The sequence below is a fragment of the Capsicum annuum genome, chromosome 11, assembly GCF_002878395.1.
Source record: "Capsicum annuum cultivar UCD-10X-F1 chromosome 11, UCD10Xv1.1, whole genome shotgun sequence".
NCBI classification, from domain to species: Eukaryota; Viridiplantae; Streptophyta; class Magnoliopsida; order Solanales; family Solanaceae; genus Capsicum; species Capsicum annuum.
The window spans coordinates 14027901-14046755 of record NC_061121.1 but is presented as its reverse complement, the minus strand read 5'-3'; the positions used below and the strand labels follow the sequence as shown (position 1 = coordinate 14046755).

Genomic DNA, 18855 nt, shown 5'->3' with positions numbered 1-18855 from the left:
GTCATTTGTTGCAACAAATTAGTCATATGTTGCAACAGATTACTCACTTATTACAACAGATGGCTCATATGTTGGATTTATGTTGCAGGTTCTATCCATTGTAGCAGTAGCAGATACACCATATAAGAAATTCAACAAAAATCATAATTTTACTTACAAAATCACCTATGAAGTAATGTCCAAGTGATATACGAACAAAATTTGACCTAAAAAAAATTCCAAAATTTTCAACAGGGCATAATGAATAAGTAAAACACATGAAAAATTTCATGAAACAGGTAAAGAAGACAAAGATAATATATCATACATTAAATGAAAAAGGATCAAGGGGACAAACGTTTGAGTTCTCCTAAGTTCCCTAGTATTTTAATTGTTTTCTAATAGTTGACTCATCTGTTACAAAAGATTTTCTATCTGTTTGATGATTTCCAGCAGATGAATCATCTGATGCAACATGTTAGTCATCTGTTGATTCAAATTAAACAATTATTAGTACTAACTAAAGTGATTTAGCTAAAATTAAAGACGTCTCTAAGACAATGGGACAAACATTTGAATTCTCCTAAAAATATTTGAGTTCTCTAGTATTTTAATTATTTTTCAATAGATGACCTATTTATTGCAACAAGTTAGTCATCTGTTGCAACAGATTTTTATAACAGGTTAGTCATTTGTTGATTCAAATTAAACAATTATTAATAATAACTAAATTAATTTAATTTAAATTAAAGACAAGTCTTTAATACAAGACCTTAGACAAGGGGACAAATATTGAGTTCTCCTAAAAATATTTGAGCTTTAGTATTTTAAATTGTTTTTCAACATATATCTTGTCTATTTAATAATTTTCAACAGATAAGTGATATGTTGCAATAATTTAATATGTTGCAATAATTTAGTCATCTGCTGCAACAGATGTCTATATTTGTTTGATGATTTTTAATAGATGAGTCAGTTATTGCAACAGGTTAGTCATCTATTGCAGTCATCTGTTGCAACAGATATCTATATCGGTTTGATCATTTTCAACAGATGTCTTTAACTGTTTGATTTTTTCCAACAGATGACTCATCTATTGCAACATGTTAGTCATCTATTGATTCAAATTAATCCATTATTAGTAATAACTAAATTGATTTAACTAAAATAAAATATGAATTAATAAGTTCAATTACAATTTTAATTAATCTCATGGTAATTACACGATCATCTAAGTATGTTCGTCCTGAGTAGAGTGATCAATTGACCAATTTTATTTGAAATGATTCAAACTAAGCCATCATTAGAAATAACTATATTGATTTAACTAAAATTAAAGATGAATTAGTAAGTTCAATTATGATTTCAATTAATCTCATGGCAAAAATGGTGTATTGATAAATGATGATTTGTTATTGTTTTTATTAAATAAATCTTGCTATTGATTTATTTTTTCAACAAATGAACAATCTGCTGCAACAATTGAACAATTTGTTACAACAGATGAACCATATATTACAAAAATAAATCAATTACTCCAACAGATGAGTCATATGTTGCAATAGAAGGGTCATCTATTGTAACAGATGGACCATATGTTGCAACAAATAGATCATCTGTTGGAAGAACTCAAGGGTCATGACTTTTCAATCATTTAATTAAAAAAATAATTCGTAAATAAATAATATGAAAAAAATATGATAAACACAATTTTGTAGCTATTTAATTTAAATAACTAAAATATCAAAAAGCAGAAAAGTTATTACTTTTCACCCTTTTTGTATTTAAATCTATTTTTTAATCTAAATAATTGAAAAGTCACCAAGTTTGATATAATTAAGAGATATAATTATTAAAAAATAAGTGAACTATCGTGATTTTTTTCCTAACACACTGCACTACTCACTCATTCAATCTTTTATAAATAGGTCTCCCCAGCTCTATATCTTGCATCTTGTCTTGCATAAGACTGTCATTATATCTTCAATCACTTCTCTTTCAAAAATAAATTTCTTGTTTGTCCATTAAGGTATATTTTATTTTCTTGTTCTAATATGAAAATTATTAACATGCATCTATTTTCTAGTTAAGTTTCACATTTTTTTCGTTAAACTACCAGTTGGTAGTATATGTGGTTTAGTGCTTTACGTTATTTGTCCATACATGTTTTAGATATGACTGGTGTGATTTGGTACATGGTGATTCTACTTGACACCATGTAGGAACTTGAAAGGTTGATTCATGAACTCGAGTGAGAGTTGGGCGCCACGAGAGTAAGGGTGCTTCGTGGGATTCAAAGGCTGAGGAGTCTGTTGCGCAATGGATTTTTGATTGACAATAATAATAATAATAATTAGGTTATATATTTTTTTTTTCATATGTAGTTTATTTTATCGGATCTACCTAATGTTGTAAATATTTTTTATGTAATAAATGAGAAAATCTATATTTGATTGACTGAGTTTATTCTTATTTTTTTTTCATTCTGCCTATTTTTTTAAGATGTTGTGAGGTGTAGGTTTTTGAGTGTTCAGGAGTGGAAAGAATCAATTACAAGAAAGAATGTGTTTGGTTGAGAGCAAGGTCATAGACTAAAATTAAATAACAACACAAGATTATTTACTATTACAACAAGATTAAAGAGATTGATAACAGATGGCTCATCTGTTGCAACTGTAATTGAACTTATTAATTCATGTTTAATTCTAGTCAAATCAATTTAATTATTACTAATATAATGACTTAATATGAATCAATAGATGACTAACATGTTGCAAAAGATGAGTAATCTGTTGAAAATGACCAAATAGATAAAGACATCTGTTGAAAATGACCAAACAAATATAGACACATGTTGCAACAGATGACTGATGAAATTGAACTTATTAATTCATGTTTAATTCTAGTTAAATAAATTTTGTTATTACTAATATAATGGCTTAAATGAATCAATAGATGACTAACATGTTGCAAAAGATGAGTAATCTGTTGAAAATGACCAAACAGATAAAGACATTTGTTGCAACAGATTAGTCATCTATAACAACAGATTAGTAATCTATAGGAAATGACAAACAATAAAGTCATATGTTGCAACAGATTGGTCATCTGTTGGAAATGACCAACAGATAAAGACATTTGTTACAACAGATAATCAATCTGTTGCAACATATGTGTATATTTGTTTGATAATTTTCAACAGATGACTTATCTGTTGCAACAGGTTAAACCTATTACAATAGGTTATACGCTTAAATAATCATGTAATTACTATGAGATTAATTGAAATTGTAATTATTAAATCAATTTACTATTACTATTTGAATCATTTCAAATAAAATTAGTCAATTGATCACTCTTCTCAGAACGAACACACTAACATGATTGTGTAATTAATATGAGAATAATTGAAATTGTAATTGAACTTATCAATTCATCTTTAATTTTAGTTAATTCAATGTAGTTATTACTAATAATGTCTTAATTTAAATCATTTCAAATAAAATTAGTCAATTAGCACTTTACTCAAGACGAATATACTTAGATGATCATATAATTACTATGAGATTAATTAAAATTATCAATTCATCTTTAATTTTAGTTAAATCAATTTAGTTATTACTAATAATTGCTTAATTTTAATTATTTCAAATAAAATTGGTCAATTGATCATTCTACTTAAGACTAAACACATAGTTGATCATGTAATAACTATAAAATTAATTAAAACTGTAAGTGAACTTACTAATTCATCTTTAATTTTAGTTAAATCAATACAGTTACTTCTAATTATGGCTTGGTTTAAATCATTTTAAATAAAATTGGTCAATTGATTACTCTACTCAGGACGAACACACTTAGTTTATCACATAATTACCATGAGATTAATTAAAACTGTAATTGAACTTATTAATTCACGTTTATTGCTAGTTAAATCAATTTAATTATTACTAATATAATGACTTAATATGAATCAATAGATGACTAACATGTTGCAAAAGATAAGTAATCTGTTGAAAATGACCAAATAGATAAAGACATTTGTTAAAAATGACCAAACAAATATAGACACATGTTGCAACAGATGACTAACCTATTGCAATAAATAACTTATCTATTGAAAATTATCAAAAAAATATCTACATCTGTTGCAACAGATGACTAAGTTGTTGCAATATATGACTCATCACTCAAAAATTATCAAACATATAGGATATATGTTGGAAAATAATTTAAAATACTAAAGCTCAGATATTTTTAAGAGAACTCAAATGTTTGTCCCCTTGTCTATGGTCTTGTCTTTAATTTTAGTTAAATCAATTTAGTTATTACTAATAATTGCTTAATTTGAATCATTTCAAATAAAATTTATCAATTGATCATTCTATTAAGGACGAATACATTAATTGAAATTGTAAGTGGACTTATCAATTCATCTTTAATTAGTTAAAATCAATTTATTTATTACTAATAATAACTTAATTTGAATCATTTCAAATAAAATTGGTCGATTGATCACTCTCCTCGAGACGAATAAACATAATTGATCATGTAATTACTATGAGATTAATTAAAATTGTAAGTGAACTTATCAATTCATCTTTAATTTTGGTTATATCAATTTAGTTATTACGAATAATGGCCTAATTTGATTCATTTCAAATAAATTTGGTCAATTGATCACTCTACTCATGACGAATACACTTAGTTGATCATTTAGTTACTATGAGATTGATTGAAATTGTAAGTTTATCTTTAGTTTTAGTTAAATCAATTTAATTATTACTAATAATGACTTAATTTGAATCATTTCAAATAAAATTGGTTGATTGATCACTCTACTCGGGACAAATACACTTAGTTAATCATGTAATTACTATGAGATTAATTGAAATTGTAAGTGAACTCATCAATTCATGTTTAATTTTAGTTAAATCAATATAGTTATTACTAATAATGGCTTAATTTTAATTATTTCAAATAAAATTGGTCAATTAATTATTCTGCTAAGGATGAAACACTTAATTGATCATGTAATTACTATGAGATTAATTAAAATTGTAATTGAACTTACTAATTCATCTTTAATTTTAGTTAAATCAATATAGTTATTTCTAATAATGATTTAATTTGAATTATTTCAAATAAAATTGGTCAATTAATCATTCTACTTAGTACGAAACACTTAATTGATCATGTAATTACTATGAGATTAATTGAAATCATAATTGAACTTACTAATTCATCTTTAATTTTAGTTAAATCAATATTGTTATTTCTAATGATGACTTAGTTTGAATCATTTCAAATAAAACTGGTCAATTGATCACTCTACTCAGGACGAACATACTTAGTTGATTGTGTAATTACCTTGAGATTAATTGAAACTGTAATTGAACATATTAATTCATATTTTATTTTAGTAATCAATTTAGTTATTACTAATAATGGCTTAATTTGAATCAATAGATGACTAACATGCTACAATAGATGAGAAATCTGTTGGAAATGACCAAACAAATAAAAACATCTGTTGAAAATGACCAAACAGATATAGACATTTGTTGCAACAGATGACTCACTTTTTGCAACAACTAATTTATCTATTGAAAATTATCAAATAGATACAGACATCTGTTGCAACAGATGACTAAGTTATTGCAATATATGACTCATCTGTTGGAAATTATTAAATAGGCAAAATATGTGTTGAAAAATAATTTAAAATACTAAAACTCAAATATTTTTTAGGAGAACTCAAACGTTTTCCCCTTGTCTAATGTCTTGACTTCAATTTTAATTAAATCAATTTAATTATTATTAATAATTGCTTAATTTGAATCAACAAATGACTAACCTGTTATAAGCGTTTGTTGCAACAGGTGACTAACTTGTGGCAACAAATAGATCATCTGTTGGAAAATAATTAAAATACTAGGGAACTCAAACATTTTTAGGAGAACTCAAATGTTTGTCCCATTGTCTTAAAGGCTTGTCTTTAATTTTAGCTAAATCAATTTAGTTATTACTAATAATTGCTTAATTTGAATCAACAGATAACTAACATGTTGCAAGAGATGATTCATCTGTTGGAAATTATCAAACAGATAGAAAATCTGTTATAACGGACAGGTCATCCATTAGAAAGTAATTAAATACTAGGGAACTTAAACGTTTTTAGGAGAACTCAAACATTTGTCCTCTTGATCATTTTGCATTTGATGTATAATATACTATTTTTGTCTTCTTTACGTGTTTCATGAAATTTTTTATGTGTTTCAGTTATTCGTTGTGCCCTTGTTGAAATTTTTGAAATTTTTTTAGGTCAAATTTTATTCGCATATCATTTGGACATTACTACATAGGTGATTTTGTAAGTATAATTATGATTTTTGTTGAATTTTTTATTTGGTATATCTGCTACTGCTATAATGGGTAGAACCTGCAATATGAATTCAACATATGAGTCATTTGTTGCAACAAGTGAGTAATCTGTTGCAATATATGACTAATCTGTTGAAAAAGATGACCCATATGTTGGATTCATGTTACAACACTATAATATGAATTCAACAGATGAGTAATCTGTTGCAACAAATTAGTCATATATGTTGCAACAGATTACTCATCTGTTGCAATAGATTACTCATCTGTTGCAACAGATTAGTCATATATGTTGCAACAGATTACACATCTGTTGCAACAGATTAGTCATATATATTACAACAGATTACTCAATTGTGCAACAGATTACTCATCTGTGTAACAGATTACTCATCTGTTGGATTTATGTTACATGTTTTATCCATTATTGAAAAAAACATCAGTAGCAGATACACCCAGATGAGAAATTCAACAAAAAATTATAGTTTTTCTTACTAAAATCACCTAATAAGTAATGCCCAAGTGATATACGAATAAAATTTGACCTAAAAAAATTTGATCAAGTAGCAACAGTAGCGGTAACAACAACAAGAAGATGATGATGAACAAAAAGAGATGATAATGAAGAACAAGATGATGATAATGAAGAAGATGATGAATAAACCAACAACAACAATGAACAACAAAAATTGCGAAGAGAGAGAAAACTCCAATAAATGAGAAGAGAGAGAAATGTGCATCTTTTCCCTCCGTTTCTAATTATATTAGGTTTTACATTGGATCAAAGTATAAATTAAAAAACTTGTGGGTTATTTTCAAACTTCTCTTACTTTCTTAATCCTTAATAAAGTAATTGTCACCCCCACTCAACTATTAAGACTTGTGTCACCCACACCTCATTTTAAAACTCTTTTGTTACCTACAATTCAAAGTCCCAAGTTTCTAAGAAAGAGAAGCTTATTTATACTTAATTCATAATTCATGTTGAAGTTTTATAAACATAGAAACAAGTGAAATTATATAAGTTATGAGACGAATAGGCAGATAATATTGGCGAATGAATCCACTGAGAGTTTATTCGTAATCAAATACATCAATTTCTCTCTCAATAGCCATTGAATAGTCTAAAAAATTTAAAAACTATTAGGCTTGACACTGATCATAAAAATGATTTTTTAAAGCATTAGAAATAACTGAAATGTTGATGAACAATATGATTGAATATACGTAAATATATATCCAATCCAACTTTCTCGACATTCCACTCCCTATATGTAGAACACTTCATTGGGGAGTTGTTTTTCAGTTAAAAAAGTGTAACTACCCTGAATTCGAAAGTATAATTAATCTTTCTTTTTTAGTTTAAAAATTAATGTAAACAATTTGCAATTTTGTTGCAAGATGTGAGCTTATTATTATGAACTGCGTTCAATTAGATAAGTGAGATCCGATTATTTAAAAAGTTTATATATGATCCAACGATAGCAGAATATGAAGTAACTCAAAACAATATATTTTATTTTCATTATTCAACTATGAATTTTCTAGTTATAATTGAAATGTGATATTTTTAACAATATGACTTATCATAATTCAAAATAAATTCTCATATTAAATTCAAGTGTTTTTATCTTCCAATCAAATAAAATATTCTTTCAATTCATTTTTTTAATTTTATCATTTATATCAGTCAATATATATTCTAGAAACATAGCTTTACCGGCAAGGTTTACTAAGGATCTATAATCATAGATTACATTATAGAAATGCTACTAAATAAGAATATCTTTGGTCTGATCTATAAATTTTGTTTTCGAAACATACAGACAACATGCATGCTCCGGTCAAATTTCATTTCATATGAATCAAGTATAAATTAATTCTTAATGTATATGTGCGCAAGAATAGAAATGTACCTATTATTTGACATAGAACTGATGTTGAAACATGAACATTTGCATAAAAATTTAGAAATTAAATATTGCAGACGCCACATTTTTTAAAATACCTGCAAGCTTGTTATAAAAAAAAAAAAAAGGTTAAGCATTAAAAGATATATATCAAAATATGTTAGATAAGAAAAAAGTAATACTCTCTAAAATTTGCTCTACATAAATGGACGTTAGAAAACATGTAGAGAGGATGCATTTTATAGTGATTTATGAAGAATGAAGACAGTGTTGGTGACGGTTTAATGCGAAAAATATGTAGCAAAATTTTACTTGTTGTGAGCAGTTGACAAATAAGGAAGTGGGTGTATAGTTGGTGCTTTTAATTTATTCTAGTTTAGTATACGTGCTTTTGCACGTGTGTCTCTCGTCAATCAATAAAATTATATAAGAAAAAGTAACATTATCAGAAAATAGCAATTGACATTAGAATAAATTGTCAAGAAAACTCACCTCAAATCACAAGAAATCTCATGTATAAAAAGTACATTAGCAAGATTTCCTATAAAATCCGTAAATTAAAAGTCAATTAGAATTATTATCAGATATTAATCTAAGAAAAATATAATACAAAAAATAAATCAAAAAAATTAAATTAAATTAAACCTAAGTCAAACTAAAGTATTATAAAAATTAATTGAAAAGTTTTATTATGTAGATGAAAATGAAATTTTTAATACAAAATTTAGACTACACTTACCAAGTTTGACCCAACATTTGTCTGGCTTCGTTGTGACTCCGTGTGTGAGGGTAACTCAAGTGTCATCCTGGAGAAACTTTAGTATCAAATTTAAAGGTGCTTATAGAATTCTTTAAGAGAACTTATTCTCAATCAAAGGAGAGGACTTCTTCATCCTTGATATTTTTGGATATCACATCTATCTAATTTTTTTCTTTTCTAGCTTTACCTTTCAATAACTTATATCATAGCTATAATTCTTCACTGCTACTTATTTTAGTCGCTCTAATTTAAGACCAAAAGAATTCAAAGTTATCTAAAGATAATAGAAAACTTTCTCAATTATTCTCTTCAACACGATAAATTTATAATCGTCTTGTTAAAATCAGCCACGGAAGAACAAAAGCTTTAAGAGAAAGAAGAAATTTCTTGTATTCACTTACTGTAGTGTGTTACTACTGAAAAGAAGATAAGCACTCAGCTTATACGCAACCTCCACTTAGCTAATGCTAGTCTAATTAATTTGTTAGTTCGTTACTGTCTAACTAACTACAATTAGTTAAATAGTATTACAGCTGTCGCCAGCTGTACACTTCAGCTCTAGGTCCTCAACACTCCCCCTCAAGCTGATGGATGAAAACAGATTCTTCATCCCCATCTTGTCTACTAAATAATCATGTTGAGGTCGACATAGTGCTTTTGTCAACAGGTCTGCTACTTGTTCTTTGGTGCCAATGTGTTGAGTACAAATCAATCCTGCTTGTATCTTTTCCTTCAAAAAGGCAGTCAATGTCTAGATGTTTAGTTCTTTCATAAAAGATAGGATGTGATGATATCTGTATAGCTGTTATACTATCACAAAACAAATTTGTTGGAAGGTTGATCTCAGCTCCCAGCTCCTTAAGTAATCCAGTTAACCAGACAATCTCTGCAATAGTTGATTCCATACTTCTGAACTCTGCTTTAGCAGAACTTTTGGAGACTGTTTGTTATTTCTTTGATTTTTAGGATATTAAGGCACCTCCAAGTTTGACTACATATCCTGTAACTGACTTTTTAGACTCTACACATGAGCCCCAATCTAAATCACAGAAAGTTGCCAGTTTTAACTCACTCTTAGCTAGCATAAATAGTCCCAAACCTGTAGTTCCTTTTATGCATCTAGCCACTCTCATAGCTACCTCCATATGTGATGTTCTAGGAGCATGCATATGCCGATTGAGGCCTTGTACCACAAAAGCAAGATCAGGCCTTGTCATGGTTAAGTACAGTAACCTACCTACTACTCTTTGATAAGCTCTTATATCAGCAAGTGGAGTATCCTGTTCTGCACCTTCAGGATTAGCAATTTTTTCAAACTCAAGTGAAGTGAGTTTTTGATTAAATTCCATAGGAGTTCCTATTGGCTTTCCTCCTGTCAATCCTAGTTCAGAGACTAGTTAAACAGCATATTTTCTTTGGCACAAGTGAATCCCCTTTTCAGATCTAGAAAATTCAATGCCCAAAGAGTATCTAAGTTCACCCAGGTCCTTCATCTTGAACCTGATTGAAGATCAAGTCGCACATGTTCAATAAGTCTCAAATTTCTACCAGTTACCAACAAGTCATCAATATATATTAATACTATGAGAATAGATTCATCCTTGTGTTTAGTGAACAATGAGTAGTCAAAATGGGACTGTATAAACCCTATAGTAGTAAGTGCATCGTTAAGCTTCAAATTCCACTGTCTGGGGGCTTGTTTCAGGCCATATAAGGATTTGTGTAGCTTGCATACCTTATTATGAGACTCCCCCTTCCTGGAAAAGCCCTCACGAATTGACATATATACATCCTCAACTAAGTCACCTTGAAGAAAGGAGTTATGAATATCCATTTGGAATATGTACCAGGCAGATGAAGCAGCCAAGGCAACCACAGTTCTCACAGTAACCATCTTAACCACCAGGAAAAAAGTGTCAGTATAATCAAGACTAGCCTGCTGACTATACCCTTTAGCAACCAACCTTGCTTTATACCTCTTCACCTCTCCTAAGGACTTTTATTTAATTTTGAATACCCATTTGTACCCTATAGGCACTTTTTCTGAAGGTAAATCAATAATCGACAAAGTATTGTTGTCATCCAATGCATCCAACTCAGCCTACATGGCTTGAATCCACAAAGGGATTTTACTAGCCTCAATAAAGGAGGAAGGTTCAGTGACATCAGAGAAAGTAGACAAGGATGCTTTATAAGAGGGATAAAAATGATCATAAGTGACATAATTAGACACAGGATAAGAACAAGAAGCCTTTGTGAAAGGAGTGACATAATCAGTCATCCAGATAGGTGGTTTGATGGACCTGGTGGATCTCCTGACTTCAGGAATAAGAGGTGCAGGCGATGGAATCTGCTTAGGTACAGTAGAAGGAATAAATGGAACATGCTCAGATATAGTGAGAGATGGCTCAGGTATAGAAGAAATAGGAGTGGAGTCATCTACAAACTCAACCACAGAAAATAAAGGAGATGGAGAAAAAGACATTGCTTTGAAAAGTAAAATAGATTCTTGAAACACAGTGTCTCTTCTAACAAAGATTTCTTTAGAGGTTAGATCAAGTAAAACATAACCTTTCTGGGTGGATGAATAGCCCATAAATACTAATGGAATGGCTCTCGAACTAAATTTGTCAACCTTGTGAACCCTTGTTGCATAGCAGAGACTACCAAACACCTTTAAATGTTGCAAAGTAAATAATTGTGTTCACACAAAAACCTCAATATCTCAAAAGGACATAAGCTTGAAACCTGAGAGCCCTAGCCATATTTAGAATTGACTTGTGTCTCCTCTCAACTACATCATTCTGTTGAGAGGTGTAGATACAGGAACTCTGATGCAAAATCCTATGATTCTTAAGTAAGCTACAAACTTGATCATTAAAAAATTCTATGTCATTGTCAGTTCGAACACATTTAATCATACAGCCAAACTGGCTTTCCACCTGTGCTAAGAAATCTCTCAGAATAATTTATGTATCTGCTTTAGTGTTCAACAGAAAAACCAGATATACTTAGAGTAATCATCTACCATTGTAAGGAAAAATCTTTTTCCATCATGTGTGGGCACTTATAGGGTCCCCAAATATCAACATGCAGTAGATCAAAAGGATTAGCAGATATAGACACACTAGTAGGAAAAGATTTTCTGGATTATTTTGCAAGCGGACAAACAGTACACATATGCTCTTTCATAAGTACATTTTGAGACCTTGAATATGTGTCAAGACCTTAAGAGGTGCATTACCTAATCTTCTATTCCATAGGATACTATCATCATTATTATTTGCAGAGATACTGCCAGAAGTATGTACTTTATTAGAATCATAAACTGAATTTCTAAAGTCCTGGTTGAGATCATTCTTGTATGTGTCTGCATTTAAGATATACAAACCATCATCTTTCTCACCAATCCCTATCATCTTCCCAGTGGGGATGTCCTGAAATATACAAAAATCAGGAAAAAACCACCATGCATTATAACTCCTTGGTTATCTTAGACACAGACAACAGATTGTATTTGAACTCTGGGTTATACAAAATATTCTACACAAGTTGATCCTGGAATATGCTAGATTCACCCATATGAGTGATATCTACTTTTTTTCCTGTTGGTAGCTGTACTTTACTTCCATACATTCTATCTAACCATTTGACTTTCTTGAGTAGACTAGTGTTGTGAACCATATAATTAGATGCTCCAGTGTCTATTATACAATTAGACTGAATGAGACAAGACATAAGTTCAGTGATATTACCTGTACTGCTGCCACTTGATGTAGAGCCTAATGAGCCAACCTTAGTCGTGTTAGCAATTGGTTCAGATATATGCTCCTTACCTCTATTTAGCATCTGCAAAATCTGAGAATGTTGCTCCTTAGTAAAGAAAGGAACAAATTATTCTTTAGAAGATGATTCAAAGTGTGGATAAGAGTCTGCAATATGAAAATCTGCATATCGAGTGTAAGTTTGTTGCTCATCAGATGTTGTATAGTCAGTGTTCACAATATTGTTAGTATACGACCCTGATTAATGTCCCTTCTTTTTGAACATCGATATGGATAACCATGTATCTTTCTGCACAAATCTTTTGTATGACCTTTGATCTTACAGTAGTCACAAAATAAACCTGATTTTCCAGCATTGTTTCTAGGTCTGAACCCACTATTATAGCCTAGTAACGTGCTTCCGAAATTTCCACTATTGTTATTGTACCCCGAGTTGTAATTGTTATGATTGTTGTGATAATTTGCATTCCTGTTACTCATAAGAGTTGTTGAGTCTCCAACTTCACTGAGTATTCCTCCGAAATTACCTATCATATTTTTCCTTTGACTTTCTACATTCACAATCATAGCATAGGCTTGATTAACATTTGGAAGTGGATAAATCATGAGGATTTGACTTCTAGAATGATCATACGTCTCATTTAAACCCATAAGAAATTGCCATAGCTTCTGCATGTGGAAATGTTCAGCGTAATTCTTCGATTCAGCGCATGAACAATTTGATGGAGGAACTAGAGCCTCAAATTCATCCTAAAGTTATCTTAAACGACTGAAATAAGTAGAAACAGATGACCTTTCTTGTGTAGGTGTAGCAATTTTTTTGTGAAGAAAGAAGACTCGAGATGCATTTCCTTTATTGAATCTCTCCCTAAGATCTTCCCATACTTTGTGAGCATCGGATCCGTAGATTACAGTACTAATTAACTCCTTCGAGACAGTGTTCAAAATCCATCCTAATACAATGGTATTGCATCTATCCCACAGATCATGAAGATTAGACTCATAATTTTCCTTCTTACAAGTTCCTAAAACAAAACCTAGCTTGTTTTTTTCTTGTAGTACCAATTTCATGGATTTGCTCCATAATGAATAGTTTTCTGAACCTTGTAGCTTAATAGAGGTAAGAATAGAACCTTGAGTATCCGAAGGATGCACATACAGTGGATGATTATGATGTACTTGATCATCTTGCTAAGTGTTCTATTAATTTTGCATCTGAGCTGATGTTTTTTCTTCACTGTTGTGAGCCATTGAATTGCTTCAATTTTGGTGAAGAAGTTGATATTCACGGTCAATTTCGATTGCATCAATTGTTACTCTTACCAGTTAGCCCTAATTTAGAATTGGATTTCACAGTGATGATGAAGATTCCGGATACGCCAATACTCTGCTGTCTACCTTGGCGAACCTGGCTCTGATACCATATTAAAATCAGCCATGGAAGAACAGAAGCTTTGAGAGAATGAAGAAAATTTCTTGTATTCACTTACTATAGTGTGTTACTACTGAAAAGAAGATAAGCACTTAGATTATACACAACCTCCACTTAGATAATGCTAGTCTAATTACTTTGTTAGTTGGTAATCATCTAACGAACTACAATTAGTTAGATAGTATTACAGTTGTCGCCAGCTGTACACTTCAGCTCTAAGTCCTCAACACGTCTCATTGAGTTCATCTGAATTCAACACTTTCAACGTGAAGTATAAATTTATGTATAGAAATTTATAAAAGAGGTATTAACCTATAAACTTAAAAAACAACGATTCAATTGGAAGAACCTCAAAACTTTTTGGTAAACAAACCTTAGAGATTGAATTCATAGAGTTTAAATTGTAGAGTTCCTCTCCCCACCTCCATCCACCCCTCCGCTCTTTTATTAGTGCCACTAATTAAAGTCTCCGTTCTTTTATTGGTGCCACTAATTAAAGTCAATCACTAATTAATATATTAACATCATCCTCTTCATATCTTTTCCTATTGTAATCAAAATAATCTCAGAAATTTAGAAAATTCATGAATATATAGTCCAACAAACTCATTTAGAGTCGCATTTCAATTAACGTCTCTTCACCAAGCAGATAAATCAAAAATTACATTCCAACAAAAATTGCCAAGCAATTATCGATCATCAATTTGCAAGAAAAATTAAAACAAAATGATGATCTAACTAAAGGAGAAATTTACCTGGGTCTTCTATTTCGGATAACAATTCAATCACCACACAAAGCAACTTCTTTTATAGGAGTATTAATAAACCAAAAACAATTTAATTTTCTGAAATTTTATATGATTTGTATTAGAACAAAAGAGGATTCTTGTATTATATTATAGTTTAAAAAGGATTCACGACGATTTTTTATTTTGCCAAAATAAATCATTTATATGATTTCATATGCTGGCAGATTGCAATTTATAAATACAGTGTTATTCTATATATTCACTTTTTGGGGGCTGTATTTATCTTGTCACAAAGTGTGTTGAAGGAAGTAGATAGAAAGTGTAAGGAATATCTTTGGGGTAAAATTGAAAGTCACAGAAGAGTTTACTTGGTATCCTGGCTAAGAGTATGTTTACCAAAGAAGTTTGGAGGTTTGAATATCAAAGGCTGTGAGGACCGAAATATTGCATCTATTGGAAAACTACAATGGCAACTAGCTACTAAAAAAGATGTCTTGTGAGTGAAATGGGTCAATGAAGTGTATATGAAAATAAATGATAATGTCTGGGAGCATACTCCACCACAAGATAGTAGTTGGTATTGGAAGAAGCTGCATAGTCTAAAAGACAGAATGATTCATTAATATAAAAGAGGGACTTACAAATTAATTAAGTCAGGAGGTTACATAGTATCTTGAAGCTATATTGAATTGATGGGACCTATGACTAGATTAAGGGAGTCTGAATTACTTTGGAGTTTTGTGTTGTTGCCTAGACATAGGATGATCTTATGGTTGGCCTACCAGGACAGGCTTCTTACTAAGGCAAGATTAATGAGGCTACAGGTTTCTATATTTGGGAATTTTGATTGTTGTTTGTGTGATTTGGATATACAAGAGACTCATCAACATTTATTTGTGGATTGTAGACGAATCACTAAGGTGAGGGACACATTGAGTAATTAACCAGTCCCTCTCCCTACTAAGAAGGTTAAAGAATGTATGCACTCGATAAAAATTAGGCACTAGAAGGGATTTAAGAAGGAAATTCCAGCTGCACTGTACGGAGGACTCATCTACTACGCTTGGCAAACTCAAAATTGAAAATTGCATAGAGGGGTGATAGCTAACTCAGCATTCTTTGCTATACAATTACAAAATGATATATCTAATCCTGTCTTGAAAACTAATGTTTCAAAGGCTATAAATGCATAATTGAATCTATTGAAAACAACTTGTATATCTCACCTTTGAAATAGTGGTATGATCTGTGTACACTTTACCCTCTTCAGATTCTGTTATGTGGAACTACACTTAATATGTTGTTGTTAGTGTGATAACTACCTAACTTTAAAATAGAAACAAAATCTAAATAGTAATATTTGAATAAATCAACCAACCACCAGACCTGCTGTCATAGAATAAGAAGGATCTAAATGACACATAGTAGCTCTTTGAAGAATGAATCTTGTCCATCATATTAGAAATACATCCTCACTTTTAGTTGTCGAGTTAGAAAATTAAAAAATAATTTGTCACTTAGTTTGTAATTTACTCGTGTTATCAATAACTACTGTCATTTTTTTAAATCATTAAATTTTTTATATTCCAATGATAATATAGTAAAATTAGTATTCTGCTTATTGCTCTTTAAAAATGCGTCGAATTAATACTGAACAAGTAAAAACACACGAATAAAGTAATAGTAGTAGTTAATTATTTCAAAAAGCTACTTTCTTTGTCGAAAAAAATTAAAAACAAAGAAGGGTGACTCTGATGATCCTCGAAATCAACCCTTATAAATTAGTATAATCTTAACACTTTGCTAATATATGTGTTTTATGCCATATGACTCATGTCATTTAGGTGATTGTGGCCGGAAAGAGAGACGATTCTGTAAACCCTTTTACACCAAAAGTATATTCAATTCGTTACTGGAACAAACAAATTCCAAACCAATTACCAAAACCATGGTTTTTCTTAAACAAAGCATCACCACTAAATGCCGCACAATTTGCAAAATACTCAAAGCTAGCAGGGGATCAAGAATCACTGTCAAAACAAATTCAATCATTTTGTATCTTAGCAAATCTTCTTTGTTTCCCTGATATTTCATCAAGTCTAGAGAAACATGGCCAAGATGTTCAATTTTCTTCTTACATGAGCAAGAATTTTACCAACTATGGCAACAAATTGCCTGGTGGCTTTGATAGTTTCAAGAAATATGCTGAGAATGATAATCTTCCTACGAATTCTTTTCGTCAATACAGCCGTGGTGGTGCTGGCCATGATGACATATTTTCTACTTACGCGCCAAACGGCAATGTTATTGATCAAAGCTTCAACACTTACGGCACAGGTTAGTCAGAGAGAACTTTAAATTCAATGAGTTAAAGTTAATAAATGAGTGGTTGTTTTATTGAAGAGTTCAAAAGTGCACACACCAAATAGTCAAGAGGATTCAACATTTACTATATATATAAAAAACAATTTTAATCATATATAAATATAGTATAATTTTCTGTCAGAGAAGAATTCAGACGAATTCTCATTGTATGCTAGCTCCGCCCCAGATTGTCGACCCATGCAAAAGTTAGTTGGGTTGAAATTTTTTATCACAAAATTATTCCCTTTTTATTTTTATTAGTATTATAATTGTATATAACATATTAAATTAAAATAAAAATCTTTTTATAAATTTTCATGGTTCAATTGAGCTACATATCGACTCAATTATTGATGGATTGAGATGAATTGGAATAATAAATGGGCAGATCAATGATTGGGTAGAAGGGGAGCCAAGTAGGGTCAAGGAGTCCCCTTTAATCGAAAATTATATTACTATTTATACATGATTAAAATTATTTCTTATATATATAGTAGTTGTTGGATCCCCTTGCTTCTTGGTATGGTTACTTCTTCATATATATATATATATATATATATATATATACTGAATCCCTTGGGAAGATTCTGACCCTATCATGAAAGCAGGGTCATTTATGTTTTCTCTGTGTTCTAGTTTTGTCTCCTCTTAATATACTCTCCATGTGAAAAGTACCGGTTTGGACAAACTCATTGACTAAGCAATGCATCCACCTTGACAGGCCTTGCTGCTTTTGGCGTTGGCCAATTCAAGATCTACGGGCCCAATGTCAACGTACCTAATCTACGTTTCACTACCTACTCAACTGAGGCAGAAGGCAGAAAACAATCTTTTACAAGCTATACAAAAGATACAAATTCTGGTACCCAATTTTTCACAAGTTATGCAAGAAATAGTAACGGAGGAATCAACGATTTTACCAGCTACGCCAACAATTCCAACGTCATTGGCACAACGTTTACCGCGTATGGTAAGGCGCAAAATGGCGGGAGCAATACGTTCAAGTCCTATGGTTCTAATGCAAATGTTCCGAAAAATACTTTCAAGGGTTATGGTTTATTAGGTAATGCACCTTTTGAGACTTTTATAAATTATAGAGACAAGTCTACTGTTGGTGATGATACTTTTGTGTCATATGTGGATGATCCAAATAGTGGTAGAGCAAATTTTGAGAATTATGGTCAGTCATTTGGTGAAGGGTCTGATGGATTTAGTAAATATGGATCAAACTATTGGATTCAAGACTTACGGTGTGAACACAACTTTTAAAGAGTATGGAAAATCAATTCCTACATTTGCTGATTACAAAAACAAGACTATTAATCAGCTTTTAAGATCTTCCTTGATGGGCAAAAATGTGAATAACAAATGGGTGGTTGAGCCAGGGAAATTCTTCAAAGAAAAAATGTTGAAAAGGGGAGCTATAATGCCAATGCCTGATATATAAGATAAAATGCCAAAAAGATCGTTTTTGCCTAGAGTGATAGCTTCA

General features: G+C 30.7%; 1 pseudogene; it reads left to right on the top strand.

Annotated features, from left to right (window-relative positions):
* The first annotated feature begins 16633 nt into the window (after positions 1-16633).
* The window catches only part of LOC107846714, a 5887-nt pseudogene continuing 3665 nt past the window's right edge, over positions 16634-18855 (top strand).